The sequence below is a fragment of the Lycium barbarum genome, chromosome 8 (assembly GCF_019175385.1).
Source record: "Lycium barbarum isolate Lr01 chromosome 8, ASM1917538v2, whole genome shotgun sequence".
NCBI lineage: Eukaryota > Viridiplantae > Streptophyta > Magnoliopsida > Solanales > Solanaceae > Lycium > Lycium barbarum.
Window position 1 is genome coordinate 65,388,954 of NC_083344.1, and position 17,406 is coordinate 65,406,359.

The window sequence follows — 17,406 nt, forward strand, 5'->3', positions numbered from 1 at the left end:
AGATAAATTTAAAAGATTAGAAGATGAAGATGCATTGGACATAATTTCTTTACTTAAAAGTTGCTTCCTCCTCCAAATTGATGGGGTTTGGCTCTAATACCACAGGACAGGAACACGAATTAACTTTATCCATCGTCCTCTGCGCATCATTATTTTAATAGATGCCCTTCTTTTCCTTTAGTGGTGGCAGAAGAAATATTGTTAGAAGACATGGAATCGGATATAAAGGCATGTGTTTTCTCTTACTTGCATATAGGGTACCCTTTAAGGCATGATATGTATAACTCATTAAACTTTATTTCAGTGCAATTCAGGTTAGCAAAGAATGATAAAAGAAAATCAATTTAAAGTTGGTGATTGATCAATTTATCAAATTCAATTCTCTTAATTGCACCAAGAAAGCCACCTTAAAATTATGGAGACTACTGCAGATTGGAGTGTGATAAAACTTGGTAACATTGTCCAAAGCATGAACATAGCAACTAGTACCTAAATGCCCGGTTAAAAAAAATAAATGAAGTTCTTGGGAAAAGAACCAGGCTTCAAGAAACCCAAGTGTTTCTTTTATGAAATAGAAGAACCTTATTGTGTCCTGGCTCTGTTACTTTGATTGTCAAAAGAAAAAGAAAGACTTTAACCTCATAAAAATATGCCATACAAACACAATATTTGCTAGAGTTATTTATGACATGGTGCACGGTTGACTCATATGCTTCGTTTCATAAAATCTTTCAATAACTAATAGAGATGAACAACTTAAGTAGAGGTGTAAAAATGATGAAAGTTAAAAGTAAATTGCATACCTATAGCATACCTATGATGTTGCATAGGAATGTGTCTGAAACTGGCGGTGCTGATATCCAATCATTAAATTTGTTTAGCACCTTAAATTAATTCAGAATTATTAGTAGAGAAACAACTCCGGAAACATGTTTCATCAAAGATTCAGACCTATAAATCAGGATGAATTTACATAAAACAAAGGTTTAAGAAGAGGCTTTACAAGGTAATCTAGGGAGTAGGCATGCTTTAAGGACTTAATTGGAAGCTAATTTTGCTCGCCACCTCTCAAGGATAGGAACAAAATGGAAGAAGGAATATATTTGTACCTGAAGGACAACTATATCATCTTCCGGGTTGAGTAATGTCAATAATCATATAAGACGAGAAAAAAAACATATTTCATGATTTCCAATCAATAATTAGAAGGAGACATCCTCTCCTTCTAATTAAAGATTAGAAATTTACCATAATTTGTATGAGCTCCACTGAGAATTATTTTATTTCAAATAGATGGACAACATGAAATTAGAAGATATCATTCATTAGAAAAGAGATACACCAACAACCGGGAAAAAGAAACTCGAAGAACAATACCATATATATATTACCATCCAAATGCATTGTCACATGTTATACCATCTGTTGAAACTGAAAATGTTAGCATTCCAGTTCTCTGAAGTTGATCTGTGGTGGCCACATACGGGCCGCATATTGAACATATGGTCTGTATGTTGGAGATCTCAGAAGCCAATTTTGACTTGGTTCAGGAGTTCACCTGCGGGCCAACATATGAAACGCATGTTCGATATGCAGACTGCATGTGGCGGCCGTCTATCGCATGTTGGGCCAAAAACTATAAATACAAGATTTATTGAGATTATAAACCTCACTTCATTTTTGCCAGCTTTTGAGGAGAAAAACATCCTAGGACTTCTCCAAACCATCCAAGGTGAGTTCCTACTCAATTCCGATGGACATTCATTACGTTAACAAGGATTAACACAAAACATTATTGAATTCCTAGATTGTTGAAGTTCACCAAGGATCAATGAGGTAGAAGTTTGGGGGATTTCTTCTAAGGTAAGTATTTCATGCCTTATTGGTGTTTCTAATTAGATGGGAAGGGTAGTAGGATGAATCTAAACCACCAAAATCTGTTGGGATTGCAACCATGTTGCAAAGAATATGATTCTAATCATAAACCCTATTTTTCATGAAAAAGGGTGGGAACCCTAGAAATTGATCAAGTTTTAATCTTTATCACTCCCATTGATTGTAGAATGATTGTCTAAGTGTTGGTGTAACGACCTGATAGGTCGTTTCTAGTGATTTTCATGTTTTTCCCTAAACAAACCTTCCCTTAGCTTTAGTTTAGCATTTTGACTTGTGTGGATGAGTGACACAGTTATTGAGGCAATCTGATTAGTATATCAGAGTGAAAATCCTAAGTTTTTAGTTTTTAAGCGTGATTTTGGGAAAACTTTGACTAATAGTTGAATTTTAAGTAAGCATGTCTGAAATAGAATTTTGATAGTTCCGTTAGGTTTGGAATGTGATTTTGACTTGGTGGGATAGATGGATTGGGTTCTGAGGTGTTCAGATATGATTTGGGTCGGAAAGTTAGGATTTTGATGTTTTGGAGCTGACCTTGGTCAACCCAAAGTCAAGATGACTTCTTTTTGGAATTGTGAGTTCGCGAGTGAGTCTGCAGCGTGTTTTATGATAGAAGTGTATATTTGCTTTGTGTCCGGGAGATTCCGAATAAGATTTAAGTGTTGTAGCGGGACTTGGTCACAATCAGATTTTTCTAGTGTCTGGTGTCTTTGCTTTTGTGAGGGTATGCTTACATTTGCAAGGCTCGCACTTGTGAAGCGGGTAGAGGCAAGAGTTGTTCGCATTTGCGAACTAGGGGTCGCTTTTCCGAGACCCCTGGCAGTGTAAATATCTAAAAATCGGGAAAATATTTCATTCCTCTATAACTCAAGTTCTAGAGCTTGGTTTTGGGAGAAATTAAGTTCAAAGTGTTGCGTCCAAATGCACACGCAAGTGTACATAGTCGTACAAGTAATATAGTAATTATATAAAATCGGATGTCGAACCCACAGAGACTTATGACAATTACTTTCATGAAAATAAACTATTGCTATTAATTATGCAAGTAATGAATAAAAGCTTTGTTTGTTTTTTAAGTTAATGCTGAAAACTAAATAACTAACAATGTAAACTAGAATTGTGCTATGAACGTCTTTGAGAGTTGCTTTTATCAAGATTTTAGAAATATTTTAGGGTCGTGGTTGGTTCACCAATCCTATTGAGTCATTCAAGTGTCCTACCTTAGTAACTTTGTTCACAATTGCAAATTAACCGGATTATTAATCTCGTAGTATTCTTCCCAATCACTACTCGCCGATTCAAGATAATTCGCCTCCTATATTCCTATGATCTTGACTTATCAAGAACGCAATAAGAGCACAGTATGTAATTGATTGCGGTAGCTAAGTATATTCCTATCCTAGTCACAAATCCTAGCCCAACTATATGGATAATCAGATCACAATCTCTTTACTCCTTCTCCAAACTAAAAATGTCTTTCCCAAGCACGTATATGAATTAGTAAATAGAGCTCAACTGTTGCGCAGAAAATCAAGCAATTAAGCACAGAAATAAAGAAACAATTGCCTATGAACAAGCTACTAAGATTAAAATACTTGTCAAACGTCAATATTCATGGCTAAACCACAACCCCAGAATTAAGGTGTTTAGTTACACATGATTCGAGAATGGAAGCTAGAATTCATGAATAACATAGGGTTCAATGTAAAGAAAAATAATAGAATAGGAATAAAACCTAGAAAGAGTTTCACAAGGCTCAAAAATCGTCTAAGCTGCCTATGTAATATTTAAAACGAGTATTTATAAGTTAGGGAAAATATGAGATAAGTTGGCCCAATCCTGATCAAATTAGGATTACTAAGGCCTCTTGTCCGCTAGCTATGCGATGCATGGTGTCACGACCCCAACCCATGGGTTGTGCGAGCACCTACCATATTATGAGCCTAGTAGGCGAACCCTTACCAACCAACTCAAACATTCCGCCAGTATATAACAAACAATTTCTTAATAGCACAAGATTAAAAGTAAAAGCTCACACAACTCTGTTTTAAATACAAGAAAACTGAAAAAAAAACTCCCCAGGACCTAGTCTAGATAGGTACACGAGTTCCTACTGTACAGGAAGACAAAATAAATGACACAACCTCTACCTGGAGTGAGATGAGCGAGGCTGTAGGAGAATGCCTGATAAATCCATACGTCGAAACTTCAACTAAAACCTGCAACATATCTACACCCAAAAAGGATATAGCAAGAGTAGTATTAGTACACCACACGTACTGGTAAACATCATAGGTCGACTAAGATTAGTTCACGCAACACAATATAAAGTCAATAAGATAAGAAAATAAGCCAAAGACCCTCAAGATTCTCAATATAGGTTATTACACTCTCACTAACTTACCTGTCTACTCTCAGCTATTCACTTCTTTTATCCCTATAAAAAAATACTGATTATCTAACTAGTCATTTAAACCCATTCCACCTGCCCTTTAGCCAATTACTTAAGTCTCATCTTCTCATTTACACTAACATCTAATTCCTAACTTTTAGCTGTAAAACCTTTTTATCCAGTTCACTTACCGCTTATGATACCTATGGGACAATTTACCACTTAATACTTTATCCTTACACATACCTTCATAATAATCAACACCTTACACAATCTCTACAAAATCATAAAAGATGCACAATGCAACATAACAGACTGGCAATACACACAAGCAGGACGTAGAAATATAAGATGTAATGCAATGCAGATGCGATGCAAGGTGTTACACCTCGGAAAATTTCATGACGTCGCATGATAGATAGACTAACACAGAGTGAGATGAGTGCGATGTTCCTATAAGTAAGAAATGTTACTTGATGATTCTAATCGAGATTTCAAAGCCATTGAGGTAAGAGAAGAAAGTTCATCAAGAAATGTAAAGTATAAGCCGAGCTTTAAAAAGGTTTTGCAAAGTACCGAGCTAATGTTGACTTAATGATGTTTTAAGGAACAGTTATAACTCTCATTAGATTGGTAATGAAGTGTTAAACAAGTGTCAAGAAAGTTCCATAAGGATTGGAGATCAAATGAACGACGAAAACAATTTCCGGGAGGTGGGGTTATACGACCGCTTATACGGTCCGTATAAGGGTCCGTATAGCACCCAACAGAAATGTTGTTTCTCTGATGGTGAAGTACGGTCGCCTATACGAACCGTATAATGTTGTACGGACCATATAAATGTCCGTGGAAGCCCCGACGGGTTGAGTTAAGTGCAAGTATAAATATGTGTTCCCACTTTCATTTTCTCATTCTTTCCACCTCTCCATATCTCTCAAGGCTTCTAGAGTGTTCTACATATTTCATCAACACCAATTCAAGGCAAATCAAAGATCAACTTTGTCACGACCCGACTAGGGCCGCGACGAGCACCCGACGCTACCCCACCCGGGCACCCCTTTAACATACTTTCACGTAACGTCCAGGTGAGCCATAAATCAAATCATGCATTCTAGCCATCGATAATACTAGTCCCAATTGGACGACAACATTTCTTATATCATCATAAGCATCTATGCCACATCAATGTACATGGGCCGACAAGGCCAACAAAATAACATACAAAAATATAGGCCGACAAGGCCAAACACATCTAACCACATACACATGTCTACGAGCCTCTAAGAAGGTTATAACATATCACATGAGCGGGACAGGACCCCGCTATGCCCATAATTATGTACACAAAAGAATAAGTACCCAAAAGCTATAGCTCCGAATGAAATAGAGCTCCGCTATGTAGTCCCTGAAAATATAGCTATAGATCAAGCCTGTCTCCCTGTGCACCTGCGGGCATGACGCAGCGTCCACAAACAAAAGGACGTCAGTACGAAGAATGTACTGAGTATGTAAAGCATGATCAATATCAATATGAAAGCTTAAGAGTCAACATATGAGATAGCATAACATGGGAGATAATAATATCGTCGTCATAGCACTTACTTGCTTTCCACAAGGACATTCCATTTCTATTGCGTATCCGTGTATATACATCCATATCCGTATTTATTTACCTTCACATTCATTTTTATAACATATTCGTACTCATATTGATGTCATATACACACACACACACACACACACATATATATATATAGCTATAGCGTGCCCGACCATAAAGGTTCGGTGTTTCATAAATACTTGGCCAACCAAGGCTCAAGGTCATACATACCTGGCCCTACCAAGGCATCAGGGTTATCCGTACCTTCGGCAGAAGTGCGCGCGCGTTTCATAATCATATACATACTCTATACATATTCATATACATATATTCTTACCCGGCGTCATAAGCTCGGGGTCTTATTATAGCCTTTCATAGGCACACATACATATCATAGCTGGTAAGCATCTTTAGCATCATTTTATTCTCATCATCATTACTATCATTGTCATTATCATTACATCTACCCTATAGGCTTACTCGTCATACGAGGAACTTAGTACAATCGTAGCACATCGAGCATCGGGAGCTTACTAGCTCGGAGAATCAAATCGTTTGAAGGGAATCATAGTCTTATAGGAGATTTAGACGTTTGGCCAAAGAACCATGCCTTATGAAAGAAGGGTTAGCCTTACATACCTTTTCATTCAACTATATAACACTTGCACGTTCCCTTCCACGCTTGCGTTTATACCTTCATCAAGGTCATACTATCGTTAGAATTGACAACTAGCATAAATGGCTAAAGCTAGGGAAAATCGGACAACATCTCCTTTATTTATACAACATTCCTCCATATCGTAGTTCAACTCCCAAACGTCAACAATACGTTTACAATATCATAACAATAGCCTTTAGTCATCTACATTATCCATATTTTCAATTCACTTCCAACTTTCCATATTCAAGACCATAACACACGATTTTGTTCATTCACATACAATGCCTATTTCATGATCTTAACGTCATTTATAACCCATTCATGTCACAACACATCAACAATCATGATTCAATTTAAACTATTTCTCAAAACGTCACTATTTATCTTTCATGACCCATTTTGCTATACTCTTCTAAACTCCAAGCATTTCAACTTCCAAATACCTTAAACAGCATATAAATACCATAAATCTTACCTTAGATGTTGTAGGAACAAGCCTTAGTCGAAATACTCCACTTGAGCAAAAACCCTAGTTTTTCTCCATTTGGATTTCTTGACTTGAATGATCTTTAATGGGTTTGCTTACACTTGATTCACTTATTTTGTGTTGTTGATCACTAAAAACCCTTGAAAACTTGTGGAACATATGTAGAGAGATGTTTTATAGAGAAGGGGTGTCAAGAAGAAATGAAATGAAATAACCTTGGTCCCTTACATTTATTGGACAAAATTTGTCCCGACCAAACATACGGTCCGTATAAATTGTACGGGCTGTATGTTTGGTCGTACAATTGGTCCAGAGAGTTTGGCCAATCTGGGTTGATTATACGGTCCCAAACATACGGACCGTATAAATTATACGGCCAGTATGTTTGGCCGTATAATCCCCAGTGATCCCGAAGTTCGTTTCGTCGTCTCGTTTGATCTTCAATCCTTATGGAACCTTCTTAACACTTGTTCAACACTTCAATACCAATTCAAGGGACGTTATCACTCTTCTCCAAGACATCATTAATCCCTTACTAACTCGTTACTCGTAATTTCTTTCCGATGCTTATCAAAATACTTTGCCTTCTCTTGGCAATCCTCTTCCCCCATCTCTAACATCTTTGAACTCTCACCTAGAATCATCAAATGTCATCGCTCGCTCATGAAAACATCGTATACTCATACTCCTTACTAGTTCATTCACTTGTGTACCAACGGAAGATTTTCCGAGGTGTAACACTCTCCCCCCCTTAAGAACATTCGTCCTCGAATGTTAAAGTCTTCGGGGATTTTATAAAAATTTCGCCAGAGTTTCCTCTGTAATATGGCACTACCATCCTATCACATAAGCCCACAATAACAGTGCCTCACAGGGCAACAACATAATAGCAATAGAATTTGGCCACACACGACCCAAAAGCATAAAAGCAAAACATACATACCTTATGATCTTGACGTCTCATCTTGGATCTCTTCCAAGGACTGAAATAACTGCGGGTATCTTGATCGCAAGATTTCTTCCGCATCCCACGTCATTTCCTCTCGTTTACTGCTTCTCCATAGAACCATAACTGAGGCCACCTCTTTGTTTCTAAGCCTCCGTACTTGCCTATCTAGTATGGCAATGGGTACTTCTTCATAGGTCAATTTCTCTGTCACTTGCACATCATTTACTGGGACGATCCTGTTAGGATCTCCAATACATTTCCGGAGCATCGAGACGTGGAAAACTGGATGAACTGACTCCAAATCGGGGGATAGATCTAACTCATAGGCCACCTTGCCTATCTTGCGCACGATCTCATAAGGCCCAATATACCGGGGACTAAGCTTCCCCTTTTTGCCAAATCTCATAACGCCCTTCATTGGCGACACTTTCAAGAATACCCAATCCTTAACTTGGAACTCTAAGTCTCTTCGACGATTATCTGCATAGGACTTCTGACGACTTTGAGCCACTAACAACCGATCTTGTATGAGCTTGACTTTCTCTATGGCTTGCTGGACCAAGTCTGGCCCTATTAACTGAGCCTCTCCTATTTCAAACCACCCAATTGGGGATCTACATTTTTGCCCATATAAAGCCTCAGACGGTGCCATTTGAATGCTAGAATAATAACTATTATTGTAAGCAAATTCAATGAGTGGCAAATGATCATCCCAACTACCTCCAAGATCTATCATACATGCCCATAACATATCTTCAAGAGTCTGAATAGTGCGTTCGGCTTGTCCATCGGTCTGTGGATGAAATGTCGTGCTAAGGCTCACTTGGGTCCCTAAACCCGCTTGGAAAGACTCCCAAAATTTAGCTGTAAACTGAGTTCCTCTGTCTGAGATAATCGATACTGGAACACCATGGAGTCATACTATCTCTTTAACATACAGTTTTGCATAATCTTCAGCCACATAGGTCGTCCTGAATGGCAAGAAGTGAGCTGACTTTGTGAGTCTATCAACAATCACCCATATGGAATCATACTTACGTCGAGAACGGGGTAAGCCTGTAATGAAATCCATGTTAATCACTTCCCACTTCCAAGTTGGGATTTCTATAGCTTACAACAATCCGCCCGGCTTTTGGTGCTCGATTTTCACTTGTTGGCAATTAGGACATTGAGCCACAAATTCCGCTACATCTTTCTTCATCCCATTCCACCAATATACAGACTTGAGATCATGATACATTTTCGTCGCTCCGGGGTGGACAGAATAACGAGAACAATGAGCTTCTGTCAAAATTTGGTGGCGTAAACTTGCCACATCAGGGACACATAATCTGCCTCAGCATCGGAGAACTCCGTCTCCTGAAATATCAAATGATGACTCCTCTCTCTGAGGGAGTGTATCTCTGTACTGCATTAGCATGGGATCCTCATATTGTCGCTCCTTCACCCCTGCTACTAGCGACGAGACTGCAGAATTCTGAATAGTAGCTCCGCTGCTACCTGAGTCCACTACGCGGACTCCTAGGCTGGCTAACTGTTGGAGCTCACGGGCCATTTCTCTCTTCTCTAGTCATACATCACATAGACTTCCCATCGATCTACGACTAAGAGCATCAACCACAACATTTGCCTTTCCGGGGTGATACAAAATATCAACATCATAGTCTTTTAGCAATTCTAACCATCGTCGTTGCCGCAGATTCAACTCTTTCTGCTTGAAGATATACTGAAGGCTCTTATGATCGGTATAAATATCCACATGGACACCATATAAATAATGTCTCCATATCTTTAAAGCATGAACCACTGCGGCCAATTCTAGATCGTGGGTCGGATAATTGTGCTCATGTTTCCGCAGTTGCCTTGAAGCATATGCAACCACTTTAGCGTGCTGCATCAATACACAGCCTAGCCCAACACCCGAGGCATCACAATAAACAACATATCCTTCCAATCCCTCTGGAAGTGTCAAGACTGGTGCGGAAGTCAACCTATCTTTCAACTCTTGGAAGCTACGTTCACAAGCATCTGTCCATTGAAACTTTGCCGATTTCTGGGTCAACTTTGTGAGTGGTGCTGAAATAGAAGAGAAACCTTCAACAAATCTCCTGTAATATCCTGCTAAGCCCAGAAAGCTACGTACCTCTGTAGGAGTTGTGGGCCTTGGCCAAGTTTTCACGGCCTCAATCTTTTGACTATCCACTCGAATACCATCGGCTGCAACAATATGCCCTAAAAATGCCACCGAATTCAACCAAAACTCACATTTGGAAAACTTTGCAAACAACTCTCGAGTTCGAAGGACTCCAAGGACAGTACGCAAATGATCCGCATGTACCGCCTCGGATCTAGAATACACCAAGATGTCATCGATAAGCATGATCACAAATAAATCTACGAAGGGCCTGAACACATTATTCATCAAATCCATAAATACTGTCGGCGCGTTTGTTAGCCCAAATGACATTACCCGGAATTCAAAATGACCATATCTTGTTCTGAAGGCTATCTTAGGGTTATCTTTCTCCCTAACTCTCACTTGGTGATACCCGGACCTCAAATCGATCTTTGAAAACCATTTGGCACCTTGCAACTGATCAAATAAATCATCAATCCTCGGAAGAGGATATTTGTTCTTAATCGTCACTCTATTCAATTGCCGATAATCAATGCACATTCTCAACGAGCCATCTTTCTTTCGGACAAACAATACGGGTGCTCCCCACGGGGATGAACTAGGCCTAATGAAGCCTTTATCAAGCAAATCTTTCAATTGCTCCTTCAACTCTTTCAATTCGGCGGGAGCCATTCTATTGGGAGGAATAGATATAGGCTTAGTGTCTGGCAACACCTCAATAGCAAAATAAATCTCCCGCTCGGGAGGAAGGCCTAGAAGCTCTTCCGGGAACACATCCGGGAATTCATTCACCACTGGAACTGACTGTAGAGTCGGCGACTCAGCTTCTACATCTTGAACTCGTACTAGATGATAAATACACCCTTTTGTGATCATTTTCCTTGCCTTTAGATAGGAAATAAACCTACCTTTTGGTGATGCCGTATTTCCTTTCTATTCTAAAACTGGTTCTCCCGGAAACTGGAAACGAACCATTTTCATCCGACAATCAACATTGGCATAACAAGAAGCTAACCAATCCATACCTATAATGACATCAAAATCTACCATCTTTAGTTCATGCAAGTCAACTATAGTACGGCGGTCACATATCACAACTACACAATCTCTATATACTCGGCTAGCTATTACCGATTCACCCACGGGTGTAGACACCTCAAAAGGTTTGATCGACACCGGCTCGATTTTAAATTGACCCGCTATATAGGGAGTAACATGTGATAATGTGGAGCCCGGATCAATCAAAGCATATACATCATGAGAGAATACCGATAATATACCTGTGACCACGTCAGGAGAAGACTCAAGATCTTGGCTTCCAGCCAAAGCATAAATACGGTGCTGAGGACCGCTGGAAGTGGGAGATCTCCCTCTGCCTCTACCATGGCCGACTGGCGCATGTGAACCTGGCCCCGTAGGGCGTACAGATGCTGAAGATCCGACTACCGACCCTAATGGCTGGGTCCCACCTCTACCATGTACTGAGGGGCAATCACGTGTGATATGGCCTGGTCAGCCACATGAATAGCAAACATCTGAACCTGATCGGCATTGACCCCAATGCGACTTCCCACACTGGAAACATCGTGGCACGGGTGGCCTCGCCTGACTCGAATCACCCCTAAACTGGGACCCTGAAAAACTCGGACTCGGCCCTGAACGAGCAGATCTATCAAATCTCTGGCCTGAAAATCGTGGAGGTGCACTGGTCATAGAATAGCCTGAATGCCTGGGAAACTGCTGCTGGTTCCCACTTCTAAACTCGCTCATCGGGCCTGAAGATCTAGCCCTCTTTTTATGTCCCCGATCTTGCTCACATTCACTGCTCTGCTGTTGTAAACTTTCTTCTAAGTTCTAAGCGTATGCCTGAATGCGAGCAATATCCATACCGTCCTGAAAGGACGCAGTCAAGTATCTATCCATCAAGTGTGATCCTAAGCCCTTCACAAATCGGTGTACCCGGTCACCCATATCTGCTACTATGGCCGAAGCATACCTGGCCAAGGAATTGAAGCGGAGACTGTACTCTAGAGCACTCATGCTACCCTGCCTCAAATTTAAGAATTTATCGGCCCTAGCTCGCCGAACTTCTGGAGGCATATAATGACGGAGAAAAGCAACAACAAACACTTGCCATACCGGGGGAGGTGCATTGGCTCCCCGTGAAGCCATCCAGACTGTATACCACTGGATCGAGACATCTCTCAATATATATGACGCTAACTCCACCGACTCGGTGTCTGAAGCATGTATCAATCGAAGCGTCCTCAACATACCATCAATAAAGTCCTGGGGGTCCTCCTCCAGCTTTGACCCAAAGACTTTCGAAGGTTATAAAGTAATGAAGTCACGGGCCCTTTGTCACGACCCAACCCCGTGGGCCGCGACTGGTACCCTACCTGGACACCCGAACCCATCTATCAAATGCATTCAAGTAAGTAGCAGAAGCCGACAAGGCTGTATTTACAAATTTAGATAATTTCCAGAAAATTTTGGCAGAGTTTCCTTTGTTTTTCGGACTATCCAGAATAACCCTGTACACAGAAAATACCAACAAAGGCCACATAGGGCTAGCAAAGCAACGTATAAACATATGCCGACCGGCCGCCTCGGCGTATGGGATCGCCCAAACAACATATACACATATCCATACAGAAAGACCCTAACCCACAGACATGTCCACAGACCTCTAAACTGACCGACAGAATCATATGACAGGACAGGGCCCCGCCATACCCAAATAGTCAGATATACAGAAATATATACATAGCAAAAGATATATGTACCAAAAGTGGACTCCGAATCAAAGGGAGTACTCCCAAATAGCAGAAAGTGGGGCCTACAGTGGTGGATCACCGGCGTCTGTACCTGCGGGCATGAAACGCAGCCCCCGAAGAAAGGGGGTTAGTACGAAAGATGTACTGAGTATGAAAAGCATAGAGTACAGAATTATAGGCCACAACTGAAAGCAAACAAGATAGAAAAAGGGAAGCGCTGAATGATATATCAAAATTTGTAGCAAAAACATATATATATACATATATATATATATATATATATATATATATAATGCAAATAAAATCATGCAAGGCTCAAGAACGTGGTCACCACTCCGACGCTGGTGCCACACACAGCATAACTCCAGAAGGTTCAAATCTCCGTACATCCCCGAGCACACATATCATCATACATATCACCAGCCATATCACAGCATAACACCAAACGGAACCCGACCCTATGGCGAGGCCTCGGGAACCGTAACACAGCATACGACCGAATTTATCATAGCGCGCAGGAATCATAACCGGCCCGGGAACCGGTGAACGAATTATAATAAGGGCACGAGCGGAGTCGTGAGCAAACAATGCAATTAGTATGTCAAAATATTCTTTAGAACTTGATAAAATCATAAGTCAAGTCTTTAGTAAAAATAGTCGAACAATTAGTTAGTACGGAGTTCATTTTACAAAAGTGCTCCCGAAATGGTATTTATAACCCAAAACATAGTTTAGCATATTGTGTTAATCAAAACATTATTTTATAATAGATGATTTCACAGTTAAAGGTCCCTTGTCAAACTTTTACAAAAAGAGAGCCTATTAGAACAAACAAGGCATCTCGGGGTTAGCGGGCCCACCTCGGGTCAAGTCGAGGTGGCGGACAAGAATCACGGACATTTGGGGTCTATGGGATCATACATAAAGGTTTCGAAGTGATCCGACGACGTTTGCATAAGTTTCAGACACTTGGTTCCTTTCTAGCCAAAATAAGGTCTTTAAGCTTCAATTCAATTGAATGAATAGTAGACATTTTATAATTCGGATTTCGAGGAGCAGGATTGCTCCCGGGGTTCCGATATCAACCTAGCATACCTAAGACATGCCAAAAGAAGGAGTGGGTAGCCTTACATACCTTATATACGACTTACGCTCGCCCAAAACTTAAGTCCCGTTTCACTCAGAATCTGCAAATGGTCAAAGTTACCAATTAGAGATTTCAAGGCTTAAGCATTCACTTAACTTCATTTTTGTCTACCGAAATTTCGGCAGCATTTCCCCTATATATATAACACCCCCGAGACTTAGCTCGGCTCAATATACATCAACACAACAGCCCACAATATCACAAACATCATAAGTCATAACAAAATCACTCTAACATCAATATTCTTCCTTTCTATATATATCGACAACTTTCATTCAAATTTCACAATACCAAACTAACGTCCACATTATTGTATTCATTTACTCATTCAAGGTTATTCAAACACATCCCCAATAACATTCCGAGCAATATACACAAGTTCGAATGATTCGTCACTTTCCATATTCCATCCGAAACGTCAACAACTACGACGAACATACTAACTCGCATTGTTCCATTCCGAATTCATTAACAACAACCATAATCCACATTTAAAGTCTTACTTTCACAATTATATAAGAATATACAAAAATCGTATAAATTCCCATAAAAACCCGCAACCATTTTCAATGCCAATTCAACTCGTTAGACATTCATTTACGTCATAAATGTCACAACGACACAACTAACAAACTAAACAAAATCAAATTTACCTCCCCTTCATCACACTATAGCTCACGGCCAAACACACCCTTCACACTCACACACGCCATGCACAAACACACCACACTCCCATAATCTTCATGCAACATCAATCACTATAACATATAAACCCATTTCATAACATAAAAACATAGATTTCTCACCTTTTTCTTGAAATTCTGATTTGCCGCAAACGTCGCGCTTTCGCCAAACTAATTGTATCACGTCGGAGAGCGTCTTGCCCTTTCTACAACTACAAGAAAAACAAGATTTTTGGATTGAAAACCAAGCTAGGAAAATTATTTGTTGTTGGGAAAAAGGGGTTCGGCCGAAGGGGGTTTTTACTCCCAAGGTGTGTTTGATTTTTGTTTCTTGAAAATTCTATGTATACAATGATATTTATCTTGATCAATGGTCACATGTAATGCACATGACCATTTAAAATGGGGCTTGGGCCAAGGCCTATGGCCGGCCACCCCTCCATTTGGGCTTCAAATTTTGTTCCAAATTTTTCTTGGCCCAATTCGTTAAAATCTCGTTTTGTAATTCCCGAAACTAATTTCCGAAATTCCAATTTTTGCCCTTGGACCTCCTCCACATTTCCACACCAATATTTTCATAAACAACATAGACATTTTAACTAAAACCAATTATTTTCTTATAACATGCAAGTCTTAATTATTTTTCACGATTTTCGATTATGCGAAAACACGGGATATAACATTCTCCCCCCCCCTTAAGAACATTCGTCCCCGAATGTTAAATTAATCTTATAATGTGATGGGGAAGTATCCTTTTACAATTAGCACGCATAACTCATTCGTCAATCATTACAACAAACTTGAAAGTTTAAATTACCTGTGGCCACAGGGAATAAATGAGGGTATTTCTTCTTCATCTCATCCTCCGACCCCCAGGTCATTTCTTCCCGGTTGTTGTTGCGCCACAGGACTTTAACAGAAGGCACTTCCTTAGTGCGTAGTCTCCGTACCTGTCGGTCCAAAATGGTTATAGGCTGCTCCTCATAAGACAAGTGCTCCGTTACCTGAATATCGTCCACTGGGAATATCCTAGAAGGATCACCAATACATTTTCGCAGCATAGACACATGAAATACCGGGTGTACGGCCTCCAAATCAGAGGGTAAGTCTAGCTCGTAGGCGACCTCGCCTATCTTCCGCAAGATTTGATATGGCCCGATATACCGCGGGCTCAACTTACCCTTTTTACCGAATCTCATGACACCCTTCATAGGCGACACCTTTAGAAATACCCAGTCGCCAATCTGGAATTCTAACGGTCGACGTCGTTTGTCTACATATGCTTTCTGTCGACTCTGTGCAGCCAATAATCGGTCCCGGATAAGTTTTACCTTATCCACTGCTTCCTGGATCACATCTGGCCCAATTAACTTAGTCTCGCCCACGTCGAACCAACCAATAGGAGATCTGCATTTTCTACCATAAAGGGCTTCGTACGGCGCCATCTGAATACTGGAGTGATAACTGTTATTATAGGAAAATTCAATAAGCGGCAAGTGATCATCACAGCTGCCCTTGAAATTAATAACGCAGGCCCGCAACATATCTTCCAGTGTCTGAATAGTGCGCTCGGCCTGCCCGTCGGACTGAGGATGAAAAGCTATACTGAGGCTCACCTGGGTCCCTAATCCCTCCTGAAATGACCTCCAGAAATTTGCCGTAAACTGGGCACCTCGGTCAGTAATAATAGATACAGGGAATCCGTGAAGTCTGACTATCTCTCTGATATATAATCTAGCATAATCCTCAGCCGAATAAGTAGTCCGGACCGGAAGAAAATGGGCTGATTTCGTCAATCTGTCAACAATAACCCAAATAGAATCATACCTGCGTGGAGTGCGCGGTAACCCAACAACGAAGTCCATATTAATCATCTCCCATTTCCAGGCTGGTATTTCCATCTCCTGCAATAATCCACCGGGCTTCTGATGTTCAATTTTAACTTGCTGGCAATTTGGGCACTGACCAACGAATTCCGCAATATCTTTCTTCATACCGTCCCACCAATATAAACATCTAAGATCATGATACATTTTAGTGGAACCAGGATGAACAGAATACCGTGCATGATGCGCCTCGCCCATAATCTGTCGCCGTAGGCCTGCAACGTCCGGTACACAGAATCTGCCCTCATATAACAATACCCCTTCAGGTGAAATTTCAAACGGAGTCTTTTCTTTATTAAGAGCCACATCTCTGTACTGAACCAGAATAGGATCTTCAAACTGTCGCTGCTTTACCTCTTCTATAATAGATGATTCAGCAACTGCACGAACAGAAATCCCAGTATTTCCAGAATCTGCCAAACGAACTCCAAGGCTGGCAAACTGATGAATTTCACGAACCAAGTCTTTCTTACCAGGTGGAATGTCAGCCAAACTGCCCATAGACTTGCGGCTAAGTGCATCCGCCACCACATTGGCTTTCCCCGGATGATACAAAATATCGACGTCATAATCTTTCAATAATTCAAGCCATCTTCTGTGTCGCAAATTCAGTTCTTTCTGCTTAAAAATATACTGGAGACTCTTATGGTCCGTATAAATATCAACATGGACCCCATATAAATAATGCCGCCAAATCTTCAAAGCGTGAATCACTGCGGCCAACTCAAGATCATGAGTGGGATAATTCTTCTCGTGCGGTCTGAGCTGCCGGGAAGCATAGGCTATGACTC